The 20,824-nt window shown below is 42.6% G+C and overlaps 1 long non-coding RNA gene across 1 annotated transcript; it reads left to right on the top strand.

The window, feature by feature from the left end:
• The first annotated feature begins 3,570 nt into the window (after nucleotides 1-3,570).
• LOC146184895 (uncharacterized) lies at nucleotides 3,571-10,812 on the top strand. Its single transcript, XR_014708609.1, has 3 exons — nucleotides 3,571-3,806; nucleotides 5,681-5,830; nucleotides 10,679-10,812. It is a non-coding gene; the product is annotated as an uncharacterized LOC146184895 (long non-coding RNA).
• Nucleotides 10,813-20,824: the final 10,012 nt, after the last annotated feature.

The following is a 20,824-nucleotide window of genomic DNA, read 5'->3' as shown; positions in this document are numbered from 1 at the left end:
CCCAGAAAGAGAGGTTCTCGTCAATACGGCCCCAAGCAAAAAGAAGCCCCGAATTGGAATTCATCCAAAGCGTAAATTCTCCGTGGACTAGTTCGGCAACAAAAAAAATAAAAAATAAAAATTAAAAAAAAACAACATCATTATGCACCCTCCCAGGCAGCACAAAGCATTGGGCCAATGTTGTAAGTACGACGGCAAGCAGTGGCCCTACATTGGGCCAGCCTAACCAGCATGCTCCCAACATAGGCCATGCCAGTCAACACAATGTCCAACAATGGCCCAGTCTAGCCAGTGCTCTCCCAGTGTTGGCGCTGCCAGTAGCCAACACTGGCTAGCTTGGGCCAAGATGTACAGTGAGTTCCCGATATTGGCGCTGCCGTACATACAGAATGTCTATGTTGGACCAAGATTGCCGTTGTTCCTCCAATAATGGTCGCACGGGATTTAAAACTGGCTATAATGGGCCAAGCTGTCCTGCCTTCCTCCGTCATTGGGTTTTCCGTTTTTTAAAACTGGATACAATGGACCAAGTTGTCCTGTGTTCTTCCGGCATTGGATGTTCCGGTTTTTAAACATGGCTACAATGGACAATGTTATCCTCTGTTCTTCCAGTATTGGATGTTCAGTTTTTTAAAGATGGCTACAATGGACCAAGTTGTCCTGTGTTCCGCCGTTGTTGGCCGTTCCTTTTTTAAAACTGGCTACAATGGACCATGTTGCCCCGTGTTCTTCCGGCGTTGCCCGTTCAGTTTTTAAAACTGGCTACAATGGACCCAGGTGTCCTGTGTTCTTCCGACGTTGACCGTTCCGTTGTTTTAAACTGGCTGTAATGGACCATTGCAATTTGTCTTGTGTTTTTCCAGTATTAGCTATCCCTGTATGAAAACTGCCCACGATGGACCACTTTTTCCCCTGATCTCGCAAATGTCATTGCCATCCTAAAAACGCAGCTTTAATGGGCTGCCGAAGTGAATATTTTCCGTTGACCATTCAATCAAAACAAATTCTCCATTTTTATGGTTGAATACACGTGCGCTGGACGCCAAACCGCGGCATTTAATTCCGACAACATTTCAGCCGATCGTTCGGACCTCACCAAGTACCACGTACGGGACGACAATTACTATAACGCATTCAAGCACGTACCGCTGCAACTGTCTGGATTCGACTTTTCGGTGCGCTCATATGCGGCGCACCTTTGGGGGTCAGCTATATGTGTTTATGGTTTTAGCCTATTGGCATGCATGCAGATTTCGTCGCAGGCGCATACGTTTGTCGCACAATTATATCTAATGATAGCACGACCGTGCGACCACATATGTATACCCCAGACCGGCTAGCACTCACGACCCAATATACCTGTATTGGACGCCGATTACATCCCTGCATCTATACGTAACCTATAGTACAAATCCAGTTGTCAGTGAGAACGCGCATAAAAACGAAATCGTGTCGCCATAGCATGATCATGTGACATTAAATTAGTGATTAGAAGGTAGCTTTTTCATTGCCGAGAAGGAAAACGTTGCCTCAAGTTGAAGGAACAAATGACCATTTTCTCAGCGATGTTTTTGTTCTAGTGCTTTTGTATTATCCATAAGGAACTACGCGCAGCATCGTCTGTTTACCTGGAGAAAGGACCGAATACGATGTGTGTACTTTCTAGACGCAATCACTGGAAAATGAAAAGCCGGAAGACTCGCGAGGTTACCATTTTAGTTTTGGGCATTCACACGGTGGTAAAAAAAATGACAGTTTTTCGTGCAGACTGCGAGCATGAAGGCCCCGGTACATTTATATGGCGCACAACATATATATCGCCAATAAACAAAAAAAAAAATAGTTTTTTCCGCCTATTAGTTTAGAGTTTGACCATTCCAACCGCGCTAGGCGGTGGCAAAGGAATAAAAAAAAACTGTACAGGAATGAAAATAATGTGCGCTGTCGAGTCATTCGAAAAAACGAATGCAGCCTACAAACACTGCTTTAATGAGGCAGTTTTCCATGCCCTTTCCAATTCTTTCATTCTACTAAAATGATTTGGAATACGTTGCTTGCTCATTGAACGTTATCGTCTTTTTGTGCAATCCGCGTTAAGGTGAAGGGGATTGCGAAAAACGTCTGTGTATTGCCTGATGCCACAGCGCTTCAGGACCTCGACGCGCACAAAATTGATTCTGAATCATTCATTGCTGTGTCTGTCACCGTCGATTTGCGAAGTCGAGACAAAACATGAGCGAAGAAATATTGTTACAGTTGGAGAATGATGAGGACGAAGTGGCGCGCTCGTTTGTGGAAGATTAAGAAAAAGAAGTGTGTCGAATGGGCGGCCCTCGTAGCCTGGCTCCTTGGATGTTCCTCAATGTATATATCTTTAATCCTCTTTTGTAAATATATTTCTCCCTGTTACAAAATTATATGCCAAAATTTAAAAACCTTGAACAATTCACAAATTCCGTAGAATGTTCAGAACAGCGCGGTGCGCTATAATTGGACAAAGGCTTTATCGATGTGGCCATAATTACTTGCGCAACAAAATTATGCAAGGTGTTTTAATGGTTTTGAAAGCTGAGGTAGTGTAGAATAGGTGGAAAAAGTTTAAACAATGTGAAAACTGTTTTTGTTTTCCTAAAAATTTTCAATGTTCGCTGTTTTCTGTAAATTAGCGCGATCGTATCTCTGTATCCAAATGTCATAAAAATATGAGCGTTAGCTGTTTGCGGATAATTATGCTGAGAACATATTGTGGAATTATTGCTGCTCTACCATGAACCTTTTCTGAAATAAAGGCCTGCAAATTAGGAAAATTTTCGTTTCCTGGGCCGAAGTTTAGAATTTTTATAAAAACATCTACTCATACCCGAAAAGCGAACATTAACTGAATACAAATAAAAACATGTATATATTTAGTCGGATAATTTTCAGCTAGCTAACTTGAGCATAATTTGTATAATCTATAACCAAAGTTGGCCAGAATAGAAGAGAAGCTCGGAACTCCGCCTCTTTGACATTATTAATCAGTCATCACGCAACAGCATATAATATTTTGAAGTAAATATAAAAGGTCGAACGACCATCCTTTGTTCGATCATAGGTGGCGAAAGGGAGGGGACGCGCGCATTTGTCGATGCACCAGCTGTATGGATTTACGCAACAATGTGGATGGTAGATGGGGAGGCTTTCTATTTTTTTAGAAAATGTTCGTCCGTGGTTGGCTTGAAGAAACAATGCGTTTGCGAACACACAAAACAAAACTATTTATTAGAAGTCGACTCGAGCGGTGCGCGCTGGCGGCCGCTCATCGGCACGGTCCGAAGTCACGGCTGGCCGGTGCAAGCAGAAGAGGGCTGGGTACAGGAGGAATGGAATGTTGAGAGGGTCGTTGGTCCTTCGTTCCCACGCGCAGCCCTTGCGAACACAACACCGCGGCGGGAATCACGCGCTGGTTGAGCGGGTCGTTGTTCCCCCTCGCCTACGCGTCTACGTGCAAGACACAACAGACAGCATCCCCAGCTGCGCTGCTGTGCGGCCTCCTCCCGATGCGTTCATTTCAGAGCTTGTTGGAGACGCTACAAGACTTGTGACAGCTTCTTAAACCTTTCTTTAATTTCTTCCCTCATTAATTTTCTTTTTCATCGTGCTGTGCATAATTTTCTCTTGCGCCTATACATGTCCATGTGCTCCGGTTGGTGCTTGCTACATATCAGTGAATAGCTGAGCTGTGAAATGTCGCCGGAGTACGGATTACAGCAACGCCGGGATACCATCGGCATTATCAGACTCAGTGAACGCCGTCATCTTAGACCGTGAGTATATATCTTTGCAGCATGCCATTGCTTCATAATTGGTTCTATATAATCTCCTACCAGTCCCAAATGTTCTCTTTCCGTATTCTCCTTGAAACAACTGCGCGAAGCATGACTTCAAGAACTAAGCGAATTTTCCTCCGGGTTACATGCAAGCAAGTGCGTGGACTTATTTGCTGGCTGCGATATGAATAGCATTTGCGCCGAAAATAGAGGAGCCGTGCGTAACAGGTGTGTATGCCACCAACACGTGACAGAACACTGCAGGCAGCCATTTGCGCAGTTTTCTGACTGTGCAGCGCGCCGCAATCAATTAGTAACCAGATACTATGCGCCCGGCTTTGTACATATATTTTGGACAGCCTCTCTTCTGCGCGCAGGAAGCCATGTTCACACAGTTTTTGGATTTTGTTAAGAGTTAAGGGCAGTTTTTTGTTTTCAGATGTACAGATGAAGTTTTGAAAACTGTTTGTGCCGTCTGTGCAAGCGAATTTTACAGTGGGGCAGACATGTGCGTGATGCCGCTTGATGACTAGGCTATAATTAAGTCATAATGAACCTCCACTTTTATAATGGTTAATATCATATTGAGGAATTGAAAGCCGTGAACAGCGCAAGTGAGCCCCTTTTCAAAATTTTCTTAATCGACGCCCCCCTTCTGAGCCCGCACCTTCAGGTGAGGGCGTTATCAGAAAGCGGCGACAATAGGAGAGCGATTTCGCAGACGCGCTTCGAAGGCGGGGGAAAATAACAATACAAGCAAAAAGGCACATCAGCCGTGTGTGCACTGCGTCCCTGTCACTGCAAAGTAAACAACGTGCACGCGGGACACAATGTACAAAACATTGACGGCCGGTATGAGGCAACCATATCGTCCGAAATATATTGCTCGCGAAGCGCTCGATGACGGCGCGCACTTTCAGGCGAAATGGGACAGGACGTCAGATCCGCCTGTTCGGCAATTACAGCTCTTTGTACGTCACGTGCCGTACCGTATGCATGAAGTGCACGCCATAGCCATCGTGCAAGAATGTTGAAACCGAAGCAGCGATCCACGTATTCTAATTCTATAGGAAATCATTTGGGAGTAGAAAAGAGCAACTTAATATGATGTGCATGGTTCTTTAATGAACGATATGTATAAATGGACGGTTGAATAGTTACAGTAATGGAGTGTTCCGCTAGAATTGTTTACGGCCGTGACCGCAATAAACATTACTCATATTGCTCTTAGCTTTAAGCTCTGGCATTGATAAGCCTATCTAAAGAACCGACTGGCAGTGACAGTTTGTTTACAGCTGTTGATCAAAAGGTAGGCCATCATGCTATTATTGCAGGCATATTTGCTTCTTTTTGTACCTCTGTTTACTAAAACTTAATTTTGTTCCCCATTCCTAGGGACGCTGCACCTCTTACAACACTCACTGTTCAGTCGCTTTTATTCAAGTATACAAAAAGGAGGAAATGCGCATGCACTCATAGGATAGCCTGTCTTTCCGTTAACAGCTGCAAATAACACGCCACTGCTCCTCGGTACCTTGGATGAAGTTTTCAATGGGGTTACCTGAGATGCCTAGCAATAGCTGTAATATTTATACCAATCACTGCAGTGAAACAGAAAGGTAACACTGCATAACTTTTACTCCTGCATGCACCTATAAACGTGCCTTAATTTATTGCCTATTCTTATAGACTTAGGACCTCTTACTATAGGCTTTGTTCAGTAAGCAACCGTCTTTCATTGCTTCAATTTCTATCTCTACACCACTTTCCTGTTGCTCTGGGTGTGATCATTTGATTTCATTGTTCAAATCATATTGTTTTATCATGTGTGAATGATTTAGCCTGCACATACATGCTTTCATTTTTTTTAGATGCGCATCGGGAGCGTTTTCTACGTAGAAGTGGATCGATTGAGTTGTATCACTGGTGCGAAAACCGACAACCCCCAGAAGATATGTGTCCTGTGGTTGGGAGGGAAATAAAGAAGAAGAAAATCAGCGGAAAAGCCTGCCTAAAAAAAGGTAGCGCTGCATCACTGTAACTGCTGCATGCACCTTTAAATATGCCTTATTTTTATTGCCTATTCTTATAGACGGTGGACCTCTTGCTATTGGCTTTTTTCAGAAAGCAACCGCCTTTCATTGCTTCAATTCCTATCTCTCCACCACTTTTGTGTTCCTTCGAGTGTGATCCTTTGATTTTATTGTTCAAATCATAATATTAAATCGCCGGTGAATGATTTCGCCTACACATACATGCTTTCGTTTTTTTAGGTGCGCATCGAGAGTGTTTTCTACGTATAAATGGATCGATTAAGTTTTATCACTAGTGCGAAAACCAACAGTTCGGTGCCCCCAGAAGATTTGTGTCTTGTGGGTGGCAGGGGTATAAAGAAGAGGATAATCAGTGGAAAAGCCTGCCTAAAAACTTACAAAGATGGCGCAAAAGCGAAATGCTGATCAGGGTTAGAGTCTGATTACTTCTGTTATCCCATTTCACTTGCTAGGTGATGTGACATATATGAAGCACCTTAGTATAATTTGTGGTATACTCACTGAAAATTGTGTAGACATTAACTTTTTTCTCGTTCAATTATTTTGAGTGACGCACGAATTGGAATAAAACGAAGTCATCCACACGTCTAATGCCCATAGACATTAGATGCGTGGATGAGCTCATTAATTGTGTTCCTATGTGAGCATGCAATAGTTTGTCGAATATATTAATATGTTAAAAGTTGATTTTTTTACTGTTAACCGGAGTAATACATATGCTCCATATCATAGCATTATTCGCCTGTAGTTTGTATCTGCTCTTTCCTAAATTGTATTCTACAAAGTATACGTGTGTCATCTCGTACGTCTATTTAACTAGCGAACAATTTGCAATCGAATCCCTTTTGTGATGTTTCAGCTACAAATAATGTATGACAGTTGTGACAATATAGGTAGCTTTAGGTATAACATATAGCGCGAAAATCTTTAATATATGCGATGATATTTTTATTCACCGCATTGGCTAAACCAGCCTGTTGAAGAGACGAAATGAAAACAAATATGGATGTCTTCGGACAGGAACAGTAATCGTGGTGCCATGACCATTTTTTTAATTAAATTTTCATATGTCGTGGGCTAATGTCTCGACACAAAGGAATGACCCTTAGGTTTGCCAGATGCGGCGCAGTATTCTCGAAAAAAAAAAAAAAAACGCCTATCACTAAAGCTGGAAAACGCCGTTTTTGTCGTTTCAAAAAGTTGCACGTTTGGAGGCCGGCTGGTTGCGTAAAATTTTGTCATCCACTGTTTTTTACTCACCGCATTTGGGTAACGTTTACTTGTATAAGAAGTATTAAAAGTGTGTTTCATTGATGCAGTTGATTTAGTAAAAAATCGCAAACTTTGCTTCAAGAACAACGCGCTACAAAAATGTTAATGTTCAACCTTACATACTGGCGTGACGCATTGCGTTGTTTGCACTAAAATATTCTGTGTTTATTACGCAGGTCATATTGTTAATTTAAGGCAGAATTTGGAGCTCTAAGCTGCTATGTGTGTTCTCTGTAACGCCACCAAAAGTATTATGCTGGAAAGCGATTTGTTTAAGATTGTAATTATAAAAATTACACAATGAAAAATCGTCTTCAAAAATATAGTATTGTTAGTGGTGGTCAAAGCTGACAAATGGAATAATATATTAATAACCTAGATTGAATACTATTGCACCTAGCAATAAAAAAGAATGCAGGACAGAGAAAAAGTTCAGCCTTCACTTGCGTTCTGCCGTGAAATTGGCAGAAATAGTGAAATAATACCATTTTAAGCTATATTAAGTATTTGTCCCAGAAGCAGAAAAACGGTGTTAAGCGCTGACAATGTTTTAAATTTTACTTAAGGTAAAATGTAACTAAATTAAGCAAATACTAAATTGAAGTTTTGATGCCTATTCCATAAGGGGGAGCCATATAAGCACATCTATAGAACAAAAACAAGCATTTTTATATTTCTAATATTACATTTTGCAGAATTCAATATATTTACTGACTAAAATTAACAAAGTACTTTGCACTGTTTCCACAGATTTTGATAAAAATTGATGTTGCGGCCGTTTCTTCAATTCTTATCAGTTTTCCTTATTTTACCATTTTCTTACTTTTGTCCAATTTCAAAATAATATGCAGATACACACACAAATCTAGAGCTTCAAATTTTTTCACAAATAAAGAATGGAACCTAGATAATGTAGAAAAATAGTTTCTGTGCCAAGATATTATTGGATCTTGCAAGAATGCAGGCTGAGTTTGGCCATTATCAGCACAAGCACTCGGTTTAATATTTATTGTTATATTTTTAAACAGTATAACGCAACACTTTTTAGTCCGTGATATTTTTGAGGTACTGAAAATTTTTGAGAGGGATTTGAATGAAAATCGAAGATGATCTTTTTTTAATTGCAGCAAATTTGCCCTTTACTGCTGTTTTCGAATTCTGAGCAATTTTGATGCGTTGTGGAGAACACACCTAGTGGTCTGGAGCTCCAGATACTGCCTGGAATTAAGAACATGCGTCAGGAAGTGAAAACATATTTTGTGCAACCAACCTAATGCATCATATGCCAGTACATAAGGTTAAAAATGAATATTTTTGCAGCGTATCGCTCCTGAAGAAAAGTTTGCGATTTTTTAATAACACAACTGCAAAAACAAAATAGGTTTCTAATAGTGTTTGTAAATATAAAACATGCATATATTTAGTGAGTAAAAAAGAGCAGATGACAAAATCATGGTATCCAAACTTGCAACATTTTGAAATGGCAAAAACAGCGTTTTCTACCTCTAGAGATATACCATAAAATTGTTTTTTTTTCGAGGAAACTACGCGTATCTTGAAAAACTAAGGTTAATTCTTTTGTGTCTAGATACTTGCCCACCACATATAAGAATTTCATTGGAAACGAAAGATGGCCATGGGACCTCGATTATATTACTTATCTAAGGCACCCATAATACGCTGTGAGAAAGCCAATATCAAAGGCTTTTTTTAATATTCCATATTTCGAACGGTTGTGCCATCTAAGAAAATTAGAAAGCTAGGCACACCTTAGGTGTAGCCAGCCCTCACTTTCTGTTACAGCTGCATTTGCTAAGCTGAATTAATGCGTTGATTACTTTATTTTAGCCACGAATATAGCGCTATTACGTGTCAATTTTAAAGAAAGGCCGCAGTGACGCGATTCCTGTAGAATTTGTAAGTGAAATCTGTAAACCTTACAAATCTACCCATATATATGATCTCTTGCAGGTTTTATTCAAGCTACATTACACCTGCTGCGCCCCATAGCTTGAGCCAAGGGTTATAAATAAACCATTAGAAACAGACGATGGAAACCGGTGGTGCATTGCTGGCAGCCACTAGGACAGCGCAGAAAATTTTTATTTTGTACGTGGGGAAGTGAGGTTATTCGCTTCAAGTACTAAATATTCACTTTAGACAATAAATAGGACTTACAGAGTCGGTGAGCACGTTCGGAAACCCCTGTTTCAATATTTGCGGTTAGAAACCTCATGTGTACCTTTTTTTCCAGCTGTAGATAAATTCCGGGTTATGTAGATACCGAAACCGTTACCAGCCCATTCGCGCACCTCAACTGTGCTGCTCACAACATGATTTTGAGCGGACAAAACAACCTGCCGCTAAGATTGCTAGCCCCATGCATGAGTAAGGGTGATATGCTGGCGATGGTTGCTTCGCGTCGGCCCTTTGGCGCACATGAAGGCTCGAGTTACAATGAGCGCGCCGAACTTTGCAATGCGGATAATGACTACAAAGCGGTAAGGATATAAATTAGTTTAACAGTATTTTTCAGCTGTAAAATACAAATACAGTCTTGTTGGACGATGTGCTGGCGCGGACGAAGAAACCATAGGCAACTTGTAGGTCTAACGCTACACAGGGCTGTCGAGCCAAGCCAAGTCCTCAATTGTATTGTCCGGGAATCAGATTTCTGTATTTTCGTAGTTTCCTATTGTATCTGGCGTTCAAAATGCAGACGTGAGGGTTCTTTATCACAAATAATCAAACGTGGATTGTGCCGGTACTCTTCAAAGTAGCAACACCATTTATTGTGTAAGTCATTAATCAGTAATTTAGGTAAATAATGTCAATAAGGATTCCAAACAAAACCTTTTCTATGGCGCTCAAGGTAGCTTCCAGCAATATATATCTGGTTTCCTTTGCCTGCCTCCGAAATGTTTTTTTTTATCCCTTGGATCAAATTTGCTTGGACAAGCAGTATATGTGTAAAAATGATGCACCTGTGAGCTACCCGTTTAAGTGAGCTCCCGTTTAAGTGAACTACCCACAAAACCAGTCAAAAGCGTATATCAGCTAACCAGCGGCCAGGGCAGCAGTCGTGGGCTTAGATCGCTTGTGTATATTATATCTAGCCATTTAAAAAAAATGAAAATGGTCGCCGAACATCCTCTTGGTAACGATTGTTAGTATAAACTGTTTGCACATCGCAGAAAGCGTAGGAGCGGCAAAAAACTAGCGCGCCAGTCATATGCGGAGACAGCCGATAATCAAGCACTAATTCCTAGTGTGGGATGAAACACTGGCTGTCTCAGCCGTATTGCTGTGGAGGCGATCAAAATGCAACAGGGCACATGCTATGCAATGTATGTGCGTCTTTCATCCTAATAAACCCAAGGCAGCTGAAACTAATCTGGAACTCATCAGTATAGTGTTTCTCATTGACCATAAATTTCGGTACATGAATCCTGGAATTTTCTACATCTTCCTAAAATAATGCGCGCGATTTTATATGCCTCGTGATAGTGTTGTAAATTTTGGTTCCTCATTGTTTTTGTGCAGGTGCCATTTGCGAAAAAGTTGGGGTGGACGATTTGGAGGCACACGCATTTATTCGCAGGTGGCTGCCTGGTTCCTGTGACAGGGGGGGTGGAAGAAAAAGGCGTTATGCTGAAACCTCCCCTGGCGAACCAGGCGTGCCACCTGTTATTGCAATTGCAGGGTCAGCCCCCTCACTACGCCTATGAGTGTGCCCTCCAGCTCCCTGGCCCCTTCCACTTCCCGAGAGCCCGCCCTGCCCTGACCAACCCTGCCACTGCCCCGCTAACTGCTGCTGTGTGTGCCCTCAGCACTGGCTAGTAACAACTGCCGTCTATAGTAACAATTGCAATAAATATTATCGTTTTGTGAACCATGCCCTTGTTTTGTGAATATCTACTGGTTTCTCATGAGCAACAATTTGAATTTTTATGGCCACTCCTATTTGAAAGGCCCTTATTGTCCCAGCAAGTTCGATGTGCTGTCACGAATATGGCTAGAATGAAAAAGGCTGCATTTTATGGCCTGCACAGGCAGTGCCACAAAATGTGTAATCTTGACATCATCAATGGCACATGAATGGAGTAGCCGGTGTACCCATAAACCATTGGATTAATATTGGTATCGACAATATGCGGCATGAATGGAGTAGCCAGTGCACCTGCAATGGCTAACCATTGGTATGATATTGGCATTGACAATGGGCCATCAATGGAATAGCTGGTATTAAACAAATATTGGTAATACAATGATGGTATAATGCTGGACAGTATTGGCAAGAATCATGGTGCATGAATGGAGTCTAATATTGTGCCTACATTGGTGGCTCCAGCTTGGTTGAACACTGGACCAATCTTGGAACGAAAGATGGGCCAAGAATGGAGAATGTAGTAAAATGCCCAAATGCCAATATCAGTCCAATATTGATGCCATTCTTTTCCAGTGATGAACCATTGTTGGACCAATGCTGGTGTGCTGCTTGGGCTTTATTCGACTCTTCTTTAAATTTCACAATAGATACACAGAGTATTTTGCAGCACCAAATGAGACCGCCAATATGCAGCGCAGGTCATGCAGCCAAAATCCCCACAACAGAACGCTTGCTCCGGTGATTTCGTTGAAACGAAGAACAACCTTACAGCGTACCGCTGTATTTCTGCGCCTACTTTTTCTTTTTTCGACGGGTAAAAATGCTCACCATGGGAAAACGTAGCCTACGGATTAGTAACAGAGTAAAGAACTACAGCGGACTGAGAAAAATTGAGGAAGAGTAGAGCAAAGGGGAAGGGGGGGCTCCTTTCGGTGTCTGTCTTCTTTTGCGGATCTCCGTTCGAGTACATGCGCCGTCCCGGAGTGAGGCAAGATGCTTTAAAAAAGTGTCTTCGGTACCGATACCTTACAATTTTTATTTACGATACCAATACAAGATGCAGAAACTAAATCGAATTTCGATACAGTTACTCGATAATGTATTGTCGATACTTCGATACATCACTAATAAGCCGAATTTAACGAAATTAGTATTATGATTCGCGAAGTTTACGTGACTAAAATCACAATGTATTAAAGGTTGTAATATAATTAGGGACGTTATGAAATTTTAGCGTGCTTTCTAGAACCTTTAGTGCATCCCTATAGTGCCGTTTTTCAAAAAGGGCTGAATTGAATCCGACAGCATGCATTTATTGAAGCCTCGCTGTCTGGCAGCTGGCCTTGTTAGAACTCCATATTTGATTGAAGCCATGGTTACAATGAAGCGATCGCTTCCATAAGCAGAGCGAAACCTTTCTCCATACGAACCGACCAAGGAGAATTAGGTTAGATAGAGATAAATCTGAATCATTTTTGGTTGGTTTTCATTTCATACTTTACTTACCAGGTGGCAACTGCATTTTCTCTGTGCTAAATAAAAGTTCAACCTGCGTCCGCATGGTTAACTCAGCAGCCATTTTGCCATTAGTGCGATAACAGACATTTGTCCAAAAAAAATGACAAAAATTAAATGGCTAACCGTTTTTCGTTAGATCAGATATAGTTTCTTCTAGAGCACTATAGCTCAGGAAGAGTTCCGTGATGTGGGGGTGCTAAAAGCGAGGTAAATTAGTAAAGCCTGTCTACATAAGCAGACGATTCCGCCGCAGTGTTCTATCTTATTAAGGGGCTTTGTATCAGCGGGTAAGAGTGAAATATAGCCGCGTGGACTCGAGAATAATGAAGGTAGTTAAGAAACTGAAATTTCAATAGAGTCGCTTAAGAATTACTATAGTTGCAGATAAAAGATAGAAATGTTTTTTTTTTTTTTTTTTTTTTTGCAGAGGTGATAAAACTACACCAAACAATCCGATTTTTGAAAAGAAAAATTTATACTTTTTCCTTTAAAATACAATATTTTTACGGATTTTATTCACATATTTCTGATAGTTGTTGAAAAAAAATTGCATGACAATTCATAATTTATTATTCAAACGTGTGCTAGAAAAGTACATTTGCATACCTTTCATTTCGTGTATTTCACACAATTTTAGACTTGGTGGTTTTACAGGCTAAAGTTACATAGAGTGGGTTTGTTTCAAATCGTACGATGTAAACTACAAGAACTCCGATTAGTTGACTTCATAGTGGCCGTCCAAGGCCCGTAGTTCTGTCGCCAAGAAGATCCGACACACGGAGCACAGGGGTTTTTTTAGGGGCATGCATAAGTTAGGTAGCGTTTTAGACAGCACACTGAGCATGCTGCTTGACGAGAATCAGAGGCTTGACAGATGGCGGGGGGGGGGGGGGGGGAGGGGAGTGGATGTCACAGGGTGGGTGGGCGGCTAGGGTTACAGCATTGCGCGTGGTTTCTACGGCGTGTTCGCCTTCCTTCAGTTTCCTTGGTTGTTTTTGTTTCTTTGTTTGTGTGTCTGTTAATACCTTAACGGATTCGTCATTCGCACTCGGTGCTCACAAGTAAACTATCTCTTTAGCACTGACTTGCCATTTTCTCCTTCAGTTTTAAAGAAAGATATTCTGGATAGATCAGTGAGGCTGAGGAGACGGGGCCTTTGGAGGAAACTCCGAGCAGGAGGGAATAAAACACTATTACAAGCCGAGCTGCCACCCGTCTTGCAATACCGCCTGCTAGAGCGCCGTCTAACCAAAGTCTGGCTCACAGCGGCTTGTATATTTGCAGTCGTTTGGTGTATCGAGTATCGTTTAAAATACACGATACACTTAAAATGTGTGGGGTCACGCAACCCGACGCACAATTACGCCCGGCTGACTCACCTGCCAAGTACCACCTGGCATGCACAGAGCTTTCGCTCACAATTCTGCCGTGTGATATTTTGCAGAACGAGGCCTATACTGCTGTCCTGATAGCATAAGCACAGCCGCACGAATATATATATATATATATGGGATTACACTAGCTCCGCCTTGAAGCTTATGACGCGTAGCGTTATTAGCCCCCGTTTTCCTGTTCCCTTTGCGGATCCTCGTTCAGGTCAATGCAATCGTTTAATCAGTCGTCTTTTATTTATTTCTTCTTATTCCACACATCAGTGTAGCGGTGGCGTAGTGGTAGAAGTTTCGCCTCGCATACTAGAGGACCGGGGTTCGAATGCAGGTGCCGCGCAAATCTCCACCGGGTAAGAAAAAAAAAATCCGCGTGCCGATGGAATTGCACAAACAGGTTTGAGGTGCGCCCTGACGCCGGTGAACACCTCCGGCAACGCAATCCCTCATCAGAACAGGAGTTGGCCATCCTGGTGCAGTAATTGGCCGCAATCGCCCATGATTAGTCCTGTAAAACCCCGGCCCTCAGTCACCAGAGGCTGCGGAACAATTCTGACCACGGCGGCGGTCAGATCTGTGCCGCAGCAGGGGGTGCTATGAATTCCTGGCTTCGCTGGACAGGCCGCCATTGGAAACTGACCCTGGCAACGTTTAACGCTAGAACCCTAGCTACTGAAGCCAGTTAAGCAGCCCTGTTAGAGGAACTAGAGGGTATGAAAAGGGATGTCATAGGGCTTAGCGAGGCTAGGAGGCCGAATGAGGCATATACTGTACTGAAGGATGGGCATGTACTGTGTTATCGAGGTTTACCGGAGAGGCGAGAACTAAGAGCAGGTTTCCTTGTAAATAAGTATATAGCAGGTAATATAGATGAATTCGATAGTATTAATGAGAGGGTGGCAAGCATCGTAATTAGGCCTATTAAGCGGTACAAACTGAAGGTTGTACAGGCCTATGCACCTACATGTAGTTATGATGACTAGGCAGTTGAAAGCTTCTACCAAGATGTAGAATTTGCAATGTAAAAAGTAAAGACGCAGTATGCTGTACTAATGGGCGACTTCCAATGCCAAGGTAGGGAAAAAGTACGGAGGCGACCAGGCAGTAGGTGACTATGGTATTGGCTCTAGCAATAGCAGGGGGGAGTTGGCAGTTGAGTTTGCAGAGCGCAATAACCGTAGTCCTCCACTATTGCTCCTTTCTCCCTTTCCACTTTCATTTGTACTCCTAACTCATTCGCTCAGCGGAATTTCTTTCAGGGTGAAGCGTGCGTCGATGCGGCCGAGGATCCGTCATCGGCACCCGAGTCCCCACTTCTAACACCTCCCTTCCTTTACGGCATTCATGTAACCTTCTTCAGCAAACGGAAGAACCGGAAATGGACATGGAAAAGTCCTAACGGAGAGACTAAAAATTAAATTCACTTCATACTGTGTTCAACCCCCGCCATTATGGAACATGAAGAGGTAAGTGGCAATGTGCGATGGAGTGACCACAGGATGGTGAGGTCCCGAATTAGTCTAAATCTGAAGAAGGAACGCAACAGATTAGTATGAAAGAAGGCCATTAATTAATTAGTGGTGAGGGGGGGGGGGGCAGAAGTGTTCTGAACCTCGCTACAGAATAGATATTCAGCTCTAACTGAGGATGGCGACATTACCCTAGAAGCAATAAACAATAATTTCAGAGATATCATTACTGAGTGCGATGTAGAAGTAGGCGGTAGGATAGTTTGACAGGATACCGCTAAGCTGTCTAAGGAGACTAAAGATTTGATTAAGAAACGCCAGAGTAAGAAAGCAGCCAATCCAACAGACCAGATAGAATTGGCAGAGATATCAAAGCTATCTCAAAGGATCAAGCTGGTTTTCAGAAACGGTACTCTACTATCGATCATATCCATAACATCAGCTAGGTGATAGCAAAATGCTCGGAGTATAACCAGCCCTTATACATAGCAATCATTGATCACGAAAAAGCATTTTACTCTGTAGAAACCTCGGCGATGATGCAGGCATTGCGAAATCAGGGGGTAGACGAGCCGTACGTGATAGTTCTGGAAGATATATATAGCGGCTGCACAGCAAGCATAGTTCTGCATAGAGGAAGTAACAAATTCTCGTAAAGAAAGGTGTTAGGTAAGGATACATGATCTCCCCAGTACTATTCACAGCTTGCTTAGAGAAAGTATTCAGAGACTTGGAATGGGAGAAATAGAAATTAGGGCAGATGGAGAATACCTCAGTAATCTGCGATTTGCTGATGACATTGCCTTGCTAAGTAACTCAGGAGATGAACTGCAAAGAATGATTGGTGACTTAGACAAGAAAAGTAGAACGGTAGGATTGAAAATCAATATGCAGAAGATTAAGGTAACGTTCAACAGCCTCAGGAAGGAACAGCAGTTTACGTTAGGTAGCGAAGTATTGGAAGTAGTAAGCGAATATGTCTGCTTAGGATAGGTAGTAACCGCAGATCCGGACCATGAAAGGGAAATAACAAGGAGAATAAGACTAGGATGGAGCGCATTTGGCAAGCACTCCCAGATTATGACTAGCAGCTTACCGATATCGCTCCAGAGGAAAGTATACAACAGTTGCATCTTGCCTGTACTCACCTATGGGGCTGAAACGTGGAGGCTGACCAAGAGGGTTCTACTTAAGTTGAGGACAACTCAGAGGGCTATGGAACGAAAAATGGTAGGGGTAACATTAAGAGACAGGATGTGTGCAGGGTGGGTCAGAGAAATAACTCAAGTTACTGACATTCTAGTGCAAATCAAGGAAAAGAAATGGGCATGGGCAGGACATGCAGTGCGAATAGAGGATGACCAATGGTCGCTTAGGGTAACAAACTGGATTCCAAGGGAAGAAAAGCATAGCAGGGGGCGGCAGAAAATTAGGTGGGCAGAGGAGGTCTAGAAGTTAGCAGGGTGAAGTGGATGCAGCTAGTACAGAACCGGGTTAATTGGTGAAATATGGGAGAGGGCTTCGCCCTGCAGTAATATAGTCAGGCTGATGATGATGATGGTGATGATGATGATGATCCCACACATAATCATTCGCATACATTCGTAAGATACCTCGATATGTGAAATATCGCCGGACAATGATATAAATCTCCGCTTTAACTAGGCTGCACTAAGACGCTCGCGTGTCCTCGGCGCCGCCTGTAGAACTCGCGTTCGAAAGGTCCTGGAAGGATAGACTCCGATCTCACCCTGCATCTAAAAGGCGCAGCCCGTGTTCCCAGCGCCTGCCGGTTCGGTCATGTCACGTGGTACTGTGACGTCACATCAGCCAGTGCACGGCCAAGTCACCTACTATCTAGCACCTGTCAGAGCCATGTACGGCATATATGGCTCACAACTTAAACGCTGACGTCGGAATTTCTACACAAAGGAAGCGCAAAGCTAAATCCAATAAATATGAAAGGAGGGGGTGGCAGAAAGTTAGGTGGGCGGATGAGGTTAAGAAGTTCGCAGGGGTCAAGTGGATGCAGCTAGCACAGAATCGGGTAAAGTGGAGAAATATGGGAAAGGGCTTCGCCCTGCAGTGGGTATAGTCAGGCTGATGATGATGTAGAAGCACATGGAGCCAGTGCTTGCAGAGGCTAGACATGCTCTGCAAGAGCATGCAAAATACGTGGCAATGGGCATGCTTGCGTGCTAAAAAATTAGTCGTTGAGACTGTGTAGGTCCTTCCAATAAGGTCATTCTCCCTGCAGTGGGTATAGTCCTTCTGATGATGATGATGATGAAAGAGAGCCTCAGCTTTCTTCCTACCTTGACTTGAAGTTGTTCATGTTAAAACATATACCGCATCGCTTACCGTAAAACAAGGACAGTATTTATTTGATGCGCATTGTGCCCCTTTGCTGTAAGCTTGATAAACGTATACATACCTTGAAATTACTGCTGCGATCACGATGCTTTCGTCTCCAGATACCATGGGTGCTGAAGGAGAACCGCCTCCATGTACACGTTCATTTTCTTTCTGCAATTTTTGTTGTTCAGCCTGCGTCTATAACGTTCTTGCGTCTAGCTTGTGTCCAGCTTCTGTATCAATACACCCTTCTCACAGAATGTTATGATGCACATGTTTCCGACCGAACCTGAAGCGATAAACTATTTTGTACCGGACAAAACTGGGCAGATGAAGACACATCAAGTCATAAAGTACAATATTGCAGCTGATAGCCATTCCACACTATACGCTATGGTAATCGAATTCTTTCATCTCAGCTTCCGCTCGACTGTATCGTGATTAGAGCTGTTCAGCGGCATTCGTTTTTCTACTTTGCTGAGATCCGGCCAGGAGGAGGGTGTACTGAAGCACCGTGTATGAAGATAGCTCCAAATCGCCGAAGCCCCTGTTGAAAGCAGCTCACGACCGTTTTCACACTAAACTGGAGACGTCCCCGTCTCACGGATTGTTCTAAACGTTGGGATCGTAAGCAGGGAAGAGCCACATTGGTGTTCCGTCAACTGAGAAACAATAACAAAGAAGGAAAGATTCTATACCTCTATACCACAATATTGCGGCATTACCCAAATGATTCGTCTGAATGCTGAAATATCTTTACAGTGCTTGCTACACGCTACATTTCGACATTTTATTTAGGTTGATTTGGATACGCGTCAATTCGGTTTGCATCGCTGGTAACGAAGCAACTTTTTGATAGATTTCAATTTTCGTGCAAGTTAGATTGCCGTAATTTATTAGGTGCACAGCGGCAATAGAGAAGGTGAATTTACAGAATACTTAAAGCCGTAGCCACGTTCCTGTGGTAGAAAATAAAGTTAGGAGGACGCTTCGCTTCGCGTCAAGTGCAGACGCGAGAGGGTCTTAGGGTCTTTGGCAGCGCCTTTTTATTTTCCGAATTTTTAGGAACTTTTCTCGTTTTAATTTTAAAACTAAAAATTATTATTTCTGTAACATTAATACATATTCAGAATGCGGGTTATTAAGTAATGCACACCACAATGCTTTCACTAGGTAACCTCCTAGGTACCAGCGACTCTTCATAACCTATGGGTTGCGAGCCCCTCTGTCATACAGAGGACCGGTGTTCGGTCCCTAATGGTGACAAATATACTTGATCGAATTACTTCTATTTTCTGAAATACCCCATTAAAGGAACCTCTTCGCCATCTTTGGCTTCGTGTGGAGCCTTGCTAAATTCATTCGCTTTATTTGAATGTAAGGTGTTTGAAATTTCTGTGTGAGGTGATTTTGTTTTTAGAATTTTTCCCGACTGCCATCTACGGCAAAGGCGGCGACTTCTCAACGAAACAAGCTGTATACACTAGCGGGTAAAAATGCATAGGCGATCGTGCAATGTGATGCGACGCGCTTGCGTTATTTTTATTGGTCGCACATTTCGCTTTGGCATTTGTTAGCTTTCCATTGTTTCATTCAATTGAATTTCGCAGTCGCCTTTTGGTTCTCGTACTGCGTAGGTTTCTTGAGAGTGGAGGCTACTAGAATAGAAGGTGAAGATTCATGGACGGTGGTGCGTGGAAGCTTCTCGAAGCGGGAGATAAACTTTTTCCGGAGAATTATTGGGGATGCACACACCACAGGAGGCTCTTTCGGACCCAGATGCCCAAGGATGCTTCCCAAGGATGCTTCTAGCTACTTCAGATTCGCTAGGGACGCTGGGGAGGGGGGAAGTTATGCGCAGGAAGTCAACACGCTTTTCTCTCAGGAGAGTACTACACTGATGAGCTAGAAATATATTGTGGTTATTTCCAAATACTCAACAGAAGTGACCGTACATGAACATGGATGGATGGATAGAATATAGGAGCGTCTCCTTTTAAACGGGTTGGTAGCAGTTGCTATCATGGTCGTTTTTTTCTCCCTATATCTTAAATATTGTATTAGATCATTTTACTATACCATCATTCTAATAATTGAATTTTTGTTTCTACATTATTGACATTATGGTACTTTTCTGCTTTTAAGCCACCAATCTTCCAATCATTTTTTTGCTAGCTTCCACCGCAGGTTCGTTCACCCGGCCACTGGTATCTCTAAACCCCAAAGCTTCAGGAAGAGTGACTTACTGCACAAGTGTCATATTCATGGTTAAATTATTTTTGTAGCTGCGTGTTCTAAGGCACTCTGATCTAGCTTCAAAAAGTAGGGCACTGCCTCTTGAGTTATCAAAGAAAGCTTCCTTCCAGATCTGCCTTTTCCACTCTCGGTATAGTTCCCCACTATGTTTTTTTTTTGCATATAGAATTTATCCAATTTTTACCTTCTATGTTTCTCACTTGTTGCTTAAAGCTCTTTATTTCTTCGTCCTTGTGACCAGCAAATTTACTGGTTAGTTTCCTAGTTCTTTTCCTCCATTGTGAGTCAACGCTTTTTAGGTACACGTATTTAAATACTTTAGCTGCCCATCTGTTACTGTCCACTTTCCTCAGGCGTTCTTCATATAATATTTTACTCTGAGCTTCCCGTACTTCGAAAGATGCCCAGCCCATATCTCCCTGTACCGCCTCATTTCTAGTTTTGCCGTGGGCACCTACTGCTAATCGTCCAACGGATCTCTGATTTGTTTCTAATGTTGACTGCCTCTCTGCTTTTCAGCACAAAACCGCATTTCCGAAAGTAAGCCCAGTCACCATAATTTTTTTCCAAATACCCATCAGTACCTGATATCTGTTGTATCTCCACAATGCCCTATGCTTCATTATACCGGCATTTATTCGCCTTTTTGCCCTAAGTGACTGTTTATGCTTTTCAATGTATGTCAATCCTTCGTTTACCGACACGCCGAGATATTTATATTCTGCCACTTTGGGTATTTCATGGCCTTGTATTTTAAGATCCTGATCAGTTGAGCCGTTGAAAATCATCATACCCGGCTTATTTGTGCTGAAAC

The sequence above is a fragment of the Amblyomma maculatum genome, chromosome 7 (genome assembly GCF_055883805.1).
Source record: "Amblyomma maculatum isolate TAMU_Amacu chromosome 7, ASM5588380v1, whole genome shotgun sequence".
Classification (NCBI taxonomy): Eukaryota; Metazoa; Arthropoda; class Arachnida; order Ixodida; family Ixodidae; genus Amblyomma; species Amblyomma maculatum.
This window is presented reverse-complemented; position numbering and strand designations above follow the sequence as displayed.